This window comes from Pimephales promelas, chromosome 21 (genome assembly GCF_988280905.1).
Source record: "Pimephales promelas chromosome 21, fPimPro1.hap1.1, whole genome shotgun sequence".
Taxonomy (NCBI): Eukaryota; Metazoa; Chordata; class Actinopteri; order Cypriniformes; family Leuciscidae; genus Pimephales; species Pimephales promelas.
Genome location: NC_142789.1, coordinates 4,784,394 through 4,797,911, shown reverse-complemented (window position 1 = coordinate 4,797,911; position 13,518 = coordinate 4,784,394). Strand labels below are relative to the sequence as shown.

Genomic DNA, 13,518 nt, shown 5'->3' with positions numbered 1-13,518 from the left:
AAGACAGTTTCCTCTGATAACAGATCACTGTAAATTATAATGTGGACTCGTGCATTTTCTGCAAAGCTGCTTTGAAACGATATGTATTGTGAAAAACACAAAAAAATGTTGGATGGACGGACGGATTCAAAGACAAACACACTTTAAGTTAGCTACTGTATTATATATTATACACATCTAGTTATAAATAATTGACCTTTAGCATAGTTAAATGACAATCAAAGTTTCTGCGTTTTTTTCTACAAAAAGTGTTTTATTTACTTTATCTCCAAAATGAGATTGTGTTTGATTTTTAGCTCACTTCTGTGTACAGATTTGTCCCTGAAATATGGTGAAGTTGGAACACACACACACACAGCTTCGCTTCAGTCGAACTCAAGGGTGTTTTGAAACACACTTCCTCACGGGACAATAACAGGTGTCATGCGTCACGGTAAACAGGTTCTGTCAAATTTACCACTGATTCTCCAGCCGGTAAGAGTCACGGGGATGCAGAATATGAGCTGAATGTCGAAAGATTGTTGATTCGATGTGTAAATTCTATGTCTGGAAAAATAACCCATTATAATCATGATCATCTCAGACATAATCCAGAACCCTGAGCACAACAGAATGAACCGGAACGGCCTCTTAAAAACCACGCTCTGCGAAACAACATGATCGATGTTGTCTGTAGGCTAATGACGTACATACTGTACGAAGAAATAAATGCTTTAATTCATCAAAGACACATTAAATTGATAAAAAGACATTTCTAATGTTTCAAAAGATGCTGGAAAAAGTATCACAGTTTCCACAAAAATCTGCAGCAGCCCAAAAGTTTTCAATATTGTGATAATAATCATAAATGTTTCTTGAGCAGCAGATCATTATATTTGAATGATTTCTGAAGGATCTTTACAATAAAGTTCATTAGGTAACTACCTTAGTAACATGAACTCAGAATGAACAATACTTCAGCATTTATTATTATTATCTTAGTTCATATTCATTTCAACATTTACTAATAAAAGGTCAAAGGTTGTGTTTGTTAAAATTAGTTAATGCACTGTGAACTAACATGAACAAACAATGAACAGCTGTATTTTCATTAACTAACATTAACAAAGATTAATAAATACTGTAACAAATGTATTGCTCATTGTTAGTTCATTATAGTAAATATATTATCTAATGTTAACTAATGAACCTTATAGTAAAGTGTTGTCGAAATTCATTATACAATTCCTTGTATATTCCATGATACAAATTACGTCATGACAAACAAAAAAATACAAATATATGTGATTAATTGTTTAGCAGTTGTGTAACTCATTCATTCTGTTTGTAACTGTTTGTTAATCTTGAAACATTCAGAGAGGCTTCATCAGGTCGAGGTCGTGTTCAGCCTCTTTATCATAGACTTTGAGTTTGTTTTTATGTTCATCACCCCACTCCTCATTATTAGCTCATATGTGACAGCTGTGTTATTATTCATCCTCATTTGTGTATGCTGTCAAGAGCATGCCAAACCTGTAGGTGGCAGTGTAACGACCCAGACAGCAAACTGACATTGAATCAACGTGGAAACGACGTCTCTCATGACATTGAAACAACGTTGATTTTGCTCATCGAATTAACGTTGAACCAACGTCAGATGCGGCATTCTTCAAAGCTAAATGAAAATCGAAAATTGGTTTGCTTTCATAACGTTGAAACAACGCGTTGATTTCAAGTTGATTTTCCGTTAGCTTTGAAAGAATGACGCGTCTGACGTTGGTTCAACGTTAATTCGATGAGCAAAACAATGTCAGATCAACGTTGTTTCGATGTCATATTTCCACGTTGATTCAATGTCAGTTTGCTATCTGGGGAGAGGCTGAAGCTCACGTTAGCCAATCAGAATCCCAAAAATACAACAACAGCTCCTCGACACAATAGAGCGGCTGTATTTGCAAATGACGAAAAGGGTTTGCACCGACATAAATGCAACTGCTACTCTGAATGCATCTATAATCACCAAAGCCAAATACTGTGACGTCGGCTGCCTAAAACTCTGTTTACATGCAAAGTATTCCAAAAATCTCCACTCTGGCCCGAGTTTTTTGAAAGAATGGTTTTCAGAGGCGAATTCTCCATTTGCGTGTAAACGAAGGGCACAAACGAAGTCTCAGTTTTTTCAAAATTCATATACGCGTGTAAACTGAGTTGGTCCCTCACAATTATTCTCTGTCCGATCAGCGTTATGTGTTGCTCAACCTGTTTGCCTGTTTTCTGGATGGTAAATAAATCTCTGTATTGGAAATGATCTTCATCGTCTGCCTTCCTGCAACCCACCATGACAATATCGAACTGATCATGTCCTCATGACCCACAGACGGGATGAGTGTGTGTTCTGCTGCAGGACAGATGGAGTGTGTGCCTGTGAATCGGGACGCCCCCGCACACCAACACTGCAGTGCAGCAAACCCCCGAGAGATGAAGATACAGAGAGAACAGACTCAAACAAACCTGTGCCTCTAACAACAGCACCGGGGCTCAATGTGTGTGAAAAGACACTACATTCACATTTCAAATAGTTCAAGAGAATAAAAGCCGGCACACAATACTAAGTTCTTCGAAATCTACCCAATGTCTTAATTCAGAGGCCATAAAAATACTAAAGTGCAAAAACAGTGTTAGGCCAAGATTTCAATTCAAATGGAGGTTTAGAGGAAACAAAAATGTGTTCTAGGAATGTTTTGCTAATATTTTCATTAAAGTCCCCCTGTAGTATCCCTTAAAACTAATCTTTGATTACCAAAATGACCCATTTAAACCTTTTTTTCCCTTGTAAAAAAATTCTTCATGACTTAAAATATCTTGAATATAACTCGACACCCTTGACTCATTTAGTATGCATGGTTCTATGCATATGCAAATGAGCCCCGCCTCCACTCACTCACTCAGCTCAGAGATCCACTGGTTGACGATCACACGTTGATCTGATTTTAACATTCAGAGAAAATTTTAAAATAACGTTGTCATAACTAATGAATTTGGGGTGGTGATGGCGCAGTGGATAAGACACATGCCTTTGGTCTGAGAGACCTGGGTTCAAATCCATTGTGAGACACCAATGTGTCCCTGAGCAAGACACTTAACTCCTAGTTGCTCCAGAAGCGTGCAACCTCTGACATATATAGCACTTGTAAGTCACTTTGGATAAAAGAGAATATTGTTCTCTTTTATCCAAAGAATATTATGAGAATATTATTAAGTCAGTTAACTGTCTATAAGAACGTTCTATATACTGAAAGAATGTTTGTTCATAACTCTGGCAAGCTTTTGAGAACGGTCCCTGTTAGCTGGAGAATTCCCCATCGTTTCTCCCGTACATGTATTCTGGAGTAATAATCACCATTCACTTTTACATATGAAAAATAGCAGCTTACACCAGAGAATGTGAATAGCAGCAAAAAAGTTTTTCATCATTTTAGATATGAAAAACATTTTAGAAAACTTTAGATATGAAAGACATTTTAGAAAACAAACAAAAATAACGAGTTTATTCGACTATTTCTTTTCTTCCTTGTAGGCCAGAAACGAGACTTCCTTAGATTTCCACGACGCATGCGCGAGATTTGCGATCTGCTTACACCAGCTTACACTACTTCAGATCGCAGTTCTCGCGCATGCGTCGTGGAAATCTAAGGAAGTCTCGTTTCTGGCCTACAAGGAAGAAAAGAAATAGTCGAATAAACTCGTTATTTTTGTTTGTTTTTTCGCACAAAAAGTATTCTCGTCGCTTGATAAACATATAGTTGAGCCACGGTAGTCACTTGGGATATTTAAACATTTTCTTCATTGACTTTCTGGGCCGTCAAGAGGCAGTCCCTTAGGAGCCAATGTGGTAGTTATACAGCTCTCAATTTTTTTTTTATTTATTTTTTTTTATTTAACAGTCAGACATACATACAAACAAACCAACATAGTGCAGTAGTGAGCAATCTTGTAAATCCATAATTCCAGCAGTGACAAGAGTGATTTAAGTGTTTGATCTAAGTGTGTAAGTGAGTGTGTATGAGCGTGGGTATGTGTATGCGTGTGTACACAAAGTAACCATTTATCATTTATTACCATTGTCATTACCATCACTCCCCACTACCACCATACTGCCCATATCGTTTTTGTAGATTTTTATTTCCATCCTTCCTCCTATGTAACAATTGCCATTGTCAATCCTGTACAAAATATGATAATATAATAATATAATATACTAATATAATATAATATAAGACAACCTTCCCCCACATCTCATCAGTCCCTATCTTTTCCTATTTTTCTGTTTTTTTTTTGTGTGTGTGTGTGTTATGTGCAATGTCTAAAGTGCATTAAAAGAGGGAGTACAGTGCGAGAATGTCTCAAATTGGGCCAGAGATGTTGTCCCGTTGAAACTACTTCTCGCCTGTCTTGCCTGCCTTGGTGTTTGCGATGTTTTTCCAAATATACTTTTTTTTTTTTTTTTTTTTTCCTTTTCTATGTTGTGGTGCATTAAAAACCCATGAAGAGATAAGGGGGAAGTTATTGCATTAGTGATGACAATGACGCTTAATTCTAGTTCTACATTCTAATTCTACAGCATTGACAATGGCAATATTGATGATAATAATAATAATAATAATAGTAGTAATAATAATAATAATAATAATAATAATAATAAATGACAATGATGATGGCAGTGGTGATCACAACGGTGAGATACAGCTCTCAAATTTAATCAAAAATATCTTCATTTGTGTTCCGAAGACGAACGAAGGTCTTACGGGGTTGGTACAGCATGGGGGTGAGTAATTAATGACTTAATTTTCATTTTTGGGTGAACTAACCCTTTAAGTGCTCAAATTAAAACGAAATCAACCTTTAAAGAATGTGTCTCTAGAGCTTTGATGTTGTATTAACCGCACAAACGTGTTCTCTATGAATGGCTATTACTATACAATCTAAAACTAATACAATCTGTGAATCCCCGGTTTGACCTCCTGACCCAAGATCAGTCAGCTAATCATCTTATATTAAACGCAGGTTATTAATGGACTGTCATTATCATGAAATCATTTAGCTCTCTGACAGAACAATAGGATAATTATAAATCCACTAATCCAAATGATTTTTCCGTGGCCTCTGTCTTCAACGATGGCACATGTTCCTCGTGTCACATGCTATTATTGGAGAGCGAGGTGTGTTTTCTTTATCGTAAGCCTCATTTGAGCTGCACCTCGACACATTTCAGCTGAATCATACAGCGCTGGGCTAAATTAGGATCTGAGCTTCACATCTCCTATTCAACAACACACACCCACATGTGAAGCATCAGAGACGTGTGTTGAACGCTAGAAAACTCAACCCAACACACGACAGATGTGCTCAAATACAGTCGTGGCCGATGCACAACCAATCCTCTGAGCTGTTTTTGGATCAGTACATGTGTGGCGTTCTAAAATATAACGCTCAAAGATACGATAAATACTATCAGCACTTTGTAGCACACGCGTTGACCTTGTGTGACTTTGCCAGTAGTGTGGCATGTCGTCACGGCATGGGGTTAATTGTCACAGTGGAATCCACTAATAAACAATATAATACAAATAATATAGTCTTTTCAGATAACTTTATATGCCTAATATTGGATTGCCTTCAGAATTTTGACCCTTGCCTGAACTGTTGGGAGTACGGATTCCCCTATTAAAAATGACTGCTTTTGGATCTTACGTTTCCTGTGTGTGTGTCGTGACAAAAAGTCTGTTATCAGTCTTAAGGTGCTCTGTAACAGGATACCCAACCAACATAGTAACTTCATTTGTGATTCATTTGGGGGAGTTTCATAGACCTTTATATTCATTAAATATATTGAATATAAATAATTAGTGTGTGTCTGATTGGTCCAGACCCTACAATATATATATATATATATATATATATATATATATTATATTCTTACTGACCCCAACATTTAGGCAGCAGCACAACTGTTTTCAACACTGATAATAATCATAAATTTTTCTTGAGCATCAAATCATCATAGTGATTTCTGAAGGATCATGTGACTCTGAAGACTGGAGTAAAGATGCTGAAAATTCAGCTTTGATCACAGGAATAAATTACACTTTACTATATATACACATAGAAAACTTCAGCTGTTCTGAATTGAAATAATAATTCACAATTTTTTTTTAAAAAATCAGTTAATTTAAAATGTGTATATGAATATGTATACAACATTCTTAATATTTGAACAATTACAATAGATATTATTATTTTTTGTATTTTAAAATTGGCCTGTCAAAAATCATTATACGTCATTGACCCATATATGTGTGTGGATGTGTGTGTGCGTGTGTGTTAATAGCAGCTTTCTAGGAATGGCATCCTAGCTGAATAGTGTTATAATCATAATAATGTCATATTAATCATACAAACACAGAACATACATCATTTTCGGCTGAGTAAATTAGTTCAAAACTTTGATTCCTTCGCATCAATACTCAAGCATGCAAAGCACTACATTTTAAAAGTGTATGTTTTAGTAAGAATAATGAAACATTGCTGGAAGGTGAAGGATGAGTCATTCTGACATACTAACTGCTTCCTATTAAAGTTCCATCAGAAGTATCTCATACTCATACTAATGCACGGAGACAGCGACACAAACCAATGCAGAAGAGTCACTACACGAGGTCATGACAGTAGCTATTAGTGGTTTACACACCGCAAACTCAACAGCTTCTTCAGAGCGTGATAGTGTTTTAGTTAATTGGAGAGAGTCCTAAAAACTGTTCCCCTTCCTTGAACCCTAAACCGCAGACGTATGCCACGCTGACCACGACACATGTAACACTAGAATCCATTGAGACGGGGCTTGATAACACGCTTTCACAGATACAATTATTAACTAAATCAGGCATCTTCTTTTATAAAGTCAGAAAAACATGTAGTGGACCAGACATTCTGTGCATGATTGATTAGAATCAAGAGTGGTTTCCCCATAGACTGTAAAAAATATATATATTCGTAGTGTGCGTGACGTCACCCGCAGTGTTATTGAAGAGCATTTTTGAAGCCTAAAGTGGGCGGAGCTGGCCGTCCCCATCTTGGCCGCACGTCACTCCCGGAAAAATGAAAATGTGCAGTGAGCCGGATTGGCTAAGGTGATGTCACGTGACGCTAAGACACAGCAGACAAACCGCTACTAATGATATCAGTGGCAATCCACATGTCACTTAAGTGGCCACGTCCTTAATAATGCAGAACTTTAAGGCTTAATGTAATTAAAACGGATGAGTTATAAAAAAAAATGCACCCCACTCTAGGGTTGGGAACCGAGAACCGGTTCTTTTCCAGAACCGGTTGTGTTTTTGAAAAAATACCGGAACCGTGCAAAATTCCTAAGTTTCGGTTCCGAAAACGGTTCTGATGCCGATGCGATATCATCATGTGGGCGAAGTGCTGGGAGTAGAAGACGCCGTCTTATTCCTAAATGACAAAAACTTCACCACTGAAGTTGCGATTTGCTCTCACACACGCTGCATTTGTCACACACAGACACACGCACGCTGCGCGCGCCGACCGCCGAGTCACTCTCTAGCCTACATTCAAATCTGTTTGCGCTGAGAGAGAGAGAGCAGTTGTCGATATGAAACTGCTTTACAATCACAGTCTCAATATTTATTTGTTTCACATATTCAAATGATTTCCGTTACAGAATTAGTGAGATTATAGTTTGAGTAAACATTGACGGTAGTGGTCAAAACAGATGCAGTCCGTATATTTTTTGTGTTCAGAATTTACAAAATATATACAATGAGCGAGTGCATCATAATGTTGTTGTTTTTTCAAACCGTGTTTTTGTCTTATCTTGAATCACTACGTAAAGCCTGTAATAAGCGTTAATACTCGGACTTCTTGTTTAGACTTGCCGGCGGATCACAGCTGCTGCGGAGTAGCCCAATGCCTGCGTGACTCGTCATGGACATAAACAGAGAGAAGTAGCTCCGGCAACAATGTTCTTCCGCAAGACGCATGCAGTTCTGTTTATTAACTGCTAGAGCGCCGATTTATCCAGTAATGAAATAAGTAAAGTTTTAATGAATCAATCATTCAAACCGTTTTAAAAAATAATCTGTTCTACACACATATGTGTGTTAAAGCATATTCTACTCCTTCTGAGAGGGTATTCTTCACTGTTGGAGATACAATAAAGGAGAGGTCTAAATTATTATAGAGAATGCAGAATTTTTTTATTTCCTTTATATATATATATATATATATATATATAATTTTTTTTTGCAAAGATTGCTTAATAATATTTTGAGTTTGTTTACATTACCAGTCTGTTAAACTAATTTGTCAAGTACTATAAGAAATAAACACAAAAAGGATTGTGGGTTTTTCTCTTACTAATATTTTTAATTGAATGGGAACCGGAACCGGAATCGTTTGGCGGAACCGGAATCGGAACCGGAACCGGAAAATTTCTCACGATTCCCAACCCTACCCCCCTCACAGTTGCCATGAAGGGCAAAATTAGCAATACAGACCAAAACCACTTTTTGCACCAGGCTGTAAACATGCTTTTTTTTCTACTGTAAAGTTGGGAATTTTAACATGCGGGTCTATGGGATTGAGTCTCTTCTGCAGCCGGTCTCTAGTGGCCAGTCGATGAACTGCAGTTTAAATCACTTCAGTGTTGGATTCAACACAAGATTGGTTGCCGCTTGGTAAAAACATTAGTAATCCCTAATTCATGCTAGTATGCTATGTTAAATCATGTTAGCAACATGTTAAAACATACTAGCAACATGTTAAAAAATGTGTTAATTCATGCTAGAACCTAACATGTTATATTATGTTCACGACATGTTAAAACATGTTAAAAGCGATGCCCTTATTCATGCTAGTAACACATTAAATCATGCTAGCAAAATGCTAAAACATGATAGCAATGTGATAAACCAATGTTAGCAACATGCTAAAATACACTAGCAATATATTAAAACATGCTAGCAATGTCCAAATTCATGCTAGAAATGAAAATCATGCTTGCAAAATGCTAAATAATACTAGCAACATGTTAAAACATGTAAGCAATTAGTTAATTCATGCTAGAAAAATGTTAACAATGTCCTATTATGTTCACAACATGTTAAAAGCAATGCCCTGATTAATGCCATGGTAAATCAAGCTTGCAGCATGCTAAAAAAATACTCGCAACATGCTAACAACGTGTTATATTATGTTCACATCTTAAAACATGTTAGCATTGTGCTAATTTGTTCATTAAAACATGCTAGCAATGTATTAAGTCAAGCTACAAAAATACTTTCAATGTTAAGCTTGCAATGATACAATGCTAGTAATGCTAATTCTTGATAGAAACATTTTAACAACGTGCTTAATCATGTTAGTGACATGTTAATACATCGTAACAATGTGCTAAATCATATAACATGCACGGAATGTGCTAAATCATGTTGGAAACCTGCTATCAACATGCTAAGCAATGTGCTAAATCATGCTACAAACATGCTAGCACTGTGCTGTTTAACATAAGAAACATGTTAACAACATGCTTAAAACGCGCTAGCAATTAGGTAAAGCATCTGTTTTTCTGTACTGCCTTCAAAATCTTCATTACTAGCTTTTTTCAGGCTTTCTCAAGCCAACACTAAAGTTTGTGTTGACAATTTTTTTTTTTAGTTGCACTGAAGGTTCAGTTACACTGCTATATTTCCATACGTACTGTACCTGAAGAGAGTATATGAACATATGACACAGATTATTTAATTACTAATGGCGCAGTCAATCCATCTGCTTTTGACAAAACATCAACATCTGTATGATTTTCCATCCCTCTCTGATGTGGGAAAAGTCATTAAAATGCATCTGCTGTGAAGACAGGTTTACTGCTCTGATGAATTGCATCGATGAGGGCCAGAGTTGCAACACAAAAATACCTCAAACAATCAACAGCATTTACTCTGGTAGCACTTGACCTCTGACCAGTGCAACTCAGACTATCCGTCCTTCAAGGACTCCTGAGGCATGACTGCAAGATGGATGGGTTCGTTTCGTTCACAAGGACAGTTTTAAAATGCAGTGACTTCATACAGTTGCCTTGACCCTTTCTGGAGACATTTCCACTCAATCACTGGGATTCTGAGCTTACGTTAGTAGTAGCACATAACTAGTACTTATTCTCTATTATGCATTCTCAAAAGCATCATCTACTGTATGTAGAATGTAAAAACATTTGTGAATTAACAAGTGCCTCAGATCACTTGTAAGTTCATTATGCGAAAGGAATAATTCATCAATAAAAGCCTCGCCCAAAACCATATGATTTGATGATAGGAAAGACATTATTTTCTAAATAGTGACATTGAAGAAGAAGAACTGTCGATGTGAAAAAGAAGTGCACTAAATTGTTTTGCATATGGTGACGCATTGATGATTGATTGATTCTCAGAGATGAATACTGAATAACAAATTTACAAGTCTAACAGTAGTATTCAGGTAGGGTATATAATTGGCAAGACAAAACACGTCCAAATTCGAAACTTTCACTCCATGATGGTTAAATGTGTGCCGAACTATGGGCCTGGCCAACACTATCTCACGACCAATTCGTACAAATTCGACGCATGATTAAAAAGTGTCTAATTCGTACTAATTCGTACGACCTCACTCGTACTAATTCGTACGATTTGTCTAAACCCACGTGATGGTTAAGTTTAGGGGCGGGGTAAGGGGTAGGTAATTCGTATGAATTCACACGAATTGGCCAATTCGTAAAATATGTACGATTTAGCAAAATCGTATTAATTCGTACGAGTGAGGTCGTATGAATTGTTACGAATTAGCCACTTTTTAATCATTCGTCGAATTCGTACGACTTGATCGTGAGATCGGGTTGGCCTGGCTGATCTGAATCACGGATCAACTGCGATCTGTTGCTGCCCTAGTAATAACGTGATATTACGTAGTTTTAAAGACATATTTTCTCATAATAAAGATATGTTACATCGTTTTAACAACATCTTTTCTCATAATAACGAGAAGATCTTGTATTATGATAACGGGAATAATCTAAATCGTTAGATTATCTAATTAGTTATTTTAGAATGTTTTGTCGTTTTAACAACATATTTTATCGTAATAAAGATGTTACGCCATTTTAACAACATCATTTCTTGTAATATCGAGAATAATCTAAATCATTAGATTATCTAATTAGTTATTTTTAACAATATATTTTCTCATTTTTTCTCGTAATAACGAGATGTTACATCATTTTAACGACATATATTCTAGTAATAACGAGATGTTGTTAAAACAGCATATTTTTCTCGTTAAAATTACATATTTTCTCGTAATAAGGACATATGACGTACGTGATGCCTATCAACATTAGAAACTGACACAAAAGATGTTGTTAAAACATAACATCTCGTTATAACAACATTATATCGTTATATAATATCTGGTAGCAATGCGCCACTGTAAATGCACACTTGAAGTGAAGCCATATTTTCTTTTAAAACTGTACTTGCATATATGATATTATTAAAATAAAAGGTCACTTATGTGTATTTAAAGCTACACTGTGTGATTTTTCTCGTCCATGAGTGTTAACTACGCAAAAGGCGAAGCTTGAATTAACGGGTATGTCCCTCTTTGGCTAATGTACTTTCAAGATGGAGGAGCAACATGGCGACCGACATTAGAACCCCTTACCCGTATGCATTTTCAATGGCATATTATACACTCACGAGAATACTTTATTACTTGAACGAAGTAAATATACATTAATGAGCATATATATTTTTGAAAGAACTAAGTATTTTTAGCAAAGAATAAACTAAAAGAGTTACACAGTGTAGCTTTAAAGAGAGCACACTTTCATGTTTACACTTTGAAAAAAGCACTTTAGTCATAATGTCAATTTAACTGTTTTACTATAAAGTACTTAAAGAACTCATTTTGATGTGTTTTCTAACATACTGAAGCACAATTATTGATAATTTTAACTGTAGAGTTAGTTAGATATTACATTAAAAGTTAATATATCGTAAAATTTAAAGCATGATGCACAAGCTTCAATAGAAATGATATTTTAGTTAATCATAAATGCATTTAGCAGTTACACTTTAACCATATTTCAAAGACAAGAAAAGTAGTACAATTACATATAAAGATGGACTACTTAGTCCTACTTGGTTGAGCTAATTTCAGCAGTTTCATTATTTCAGTAGTTCAGCTAATTTAATTTAATTTAATATGCATTTAAACTATAATACATTCATTTAATTTCAATTAAGATGATTTAAGCGTCCAAAAACATTACATTCAGTTCACTCTCAAGTATTTCTTTTGTAATAAGTCCTTCTCCTTTTAACAATAAGTGCACTTTATTTTCACAAGGGTGAAGCCGTCAACTTTCAAACGACACAAAACTAAAAAAATCTTATGATAATAAAATCCTAATTATGATTCCAAACATTAAAACTTGGTTCATCAAGCCAATAATGACTTATATATTCTATAATAAACATAAAATGCAATTAAGTAATTATGAGTTATTAATGCAATTATGCAATCAACAAATACAACAACAACTGAATGCAGAGTACACATAAATTACAATATTTTATTGTGAAAGCATTCCTCTTTATAAAGTCTAATACTGCTTTAATCACGTCATTTTGCTATTGCTGGAAGTGCAAACTCATAACTTTAGAGGATTATTCATATAATAGGAGCTAAAGAGCTGCTGTATAGTCACAGATTCCACCCCGTCGATGACATAACTGAAGTATTTTTACACCAAAAATGTGAAAAAAAAATGCCTCTAATCACAGTGCTAGCAGGTACAAAAGCTACTTTCAGTACGTTTGCTCCTGTGGGGCTTCCAGGAAAGGCATAAGGCCGATTTACTGAACACTTTTGCTTAACGGCTTGTCTAAAGTAATAGGCATCATGTGACAGGGTCACGGGCTCTCAGCACTTGGTCTATTAAACAATGCTTTGACCCTCACATCCACCTGAGTTCTGGCCAGTTGTTACAGATGGACAGGTTGTAAATGCCACTGCAATTACATAACAAATGACCTCTGACCGAACAGGCACCATTTAAAAGCTCTCAAATTATAGCCTTGGGTAAAAAAAAAAAACACTTCAGTTTCAGACAATAGTGTGTTCAGTAAACGTGTGATCGTTGTCTTCATCTAACGAAGTGCAGCGCAGATGTCCTTTCATTTTTTTGTCTAATACTTTGGTAATTCCTGCATTTTTAAAGAGCTTACAGGACCATTCAGTTTCACGGACGTCAGAGGCCTGTCTGAAGGTTCATCAAAGTGCGCAATATTAAAAGCAAGGACTATAGACACACAGAACGGTTGCACCATCCTCCCCTGCAATGCTGATCTAGCCAATGAGTTTCTATTCATAATGTAATTTTTGCCTTCATGAAAACGGTAAATCCGGGCTAATCTCTCCGTCCCC

At 36.0% G+C, this 13,518-nt stretch overlaps 1 protein-coding gene across 1 annotated transcript in view; it reads right to left on the bottom strand.

Moving 5' to 3' along the window:
• Positions 1-13,518, bottom strand: part of atp2b2 (ATPase plasma membrane Ca2+ transporting 2) — a 204,053-nt gene that overhangs the window by 145,305 nt on the left and 45,230 nt on the right. The window lies entirely within an intron of this gene.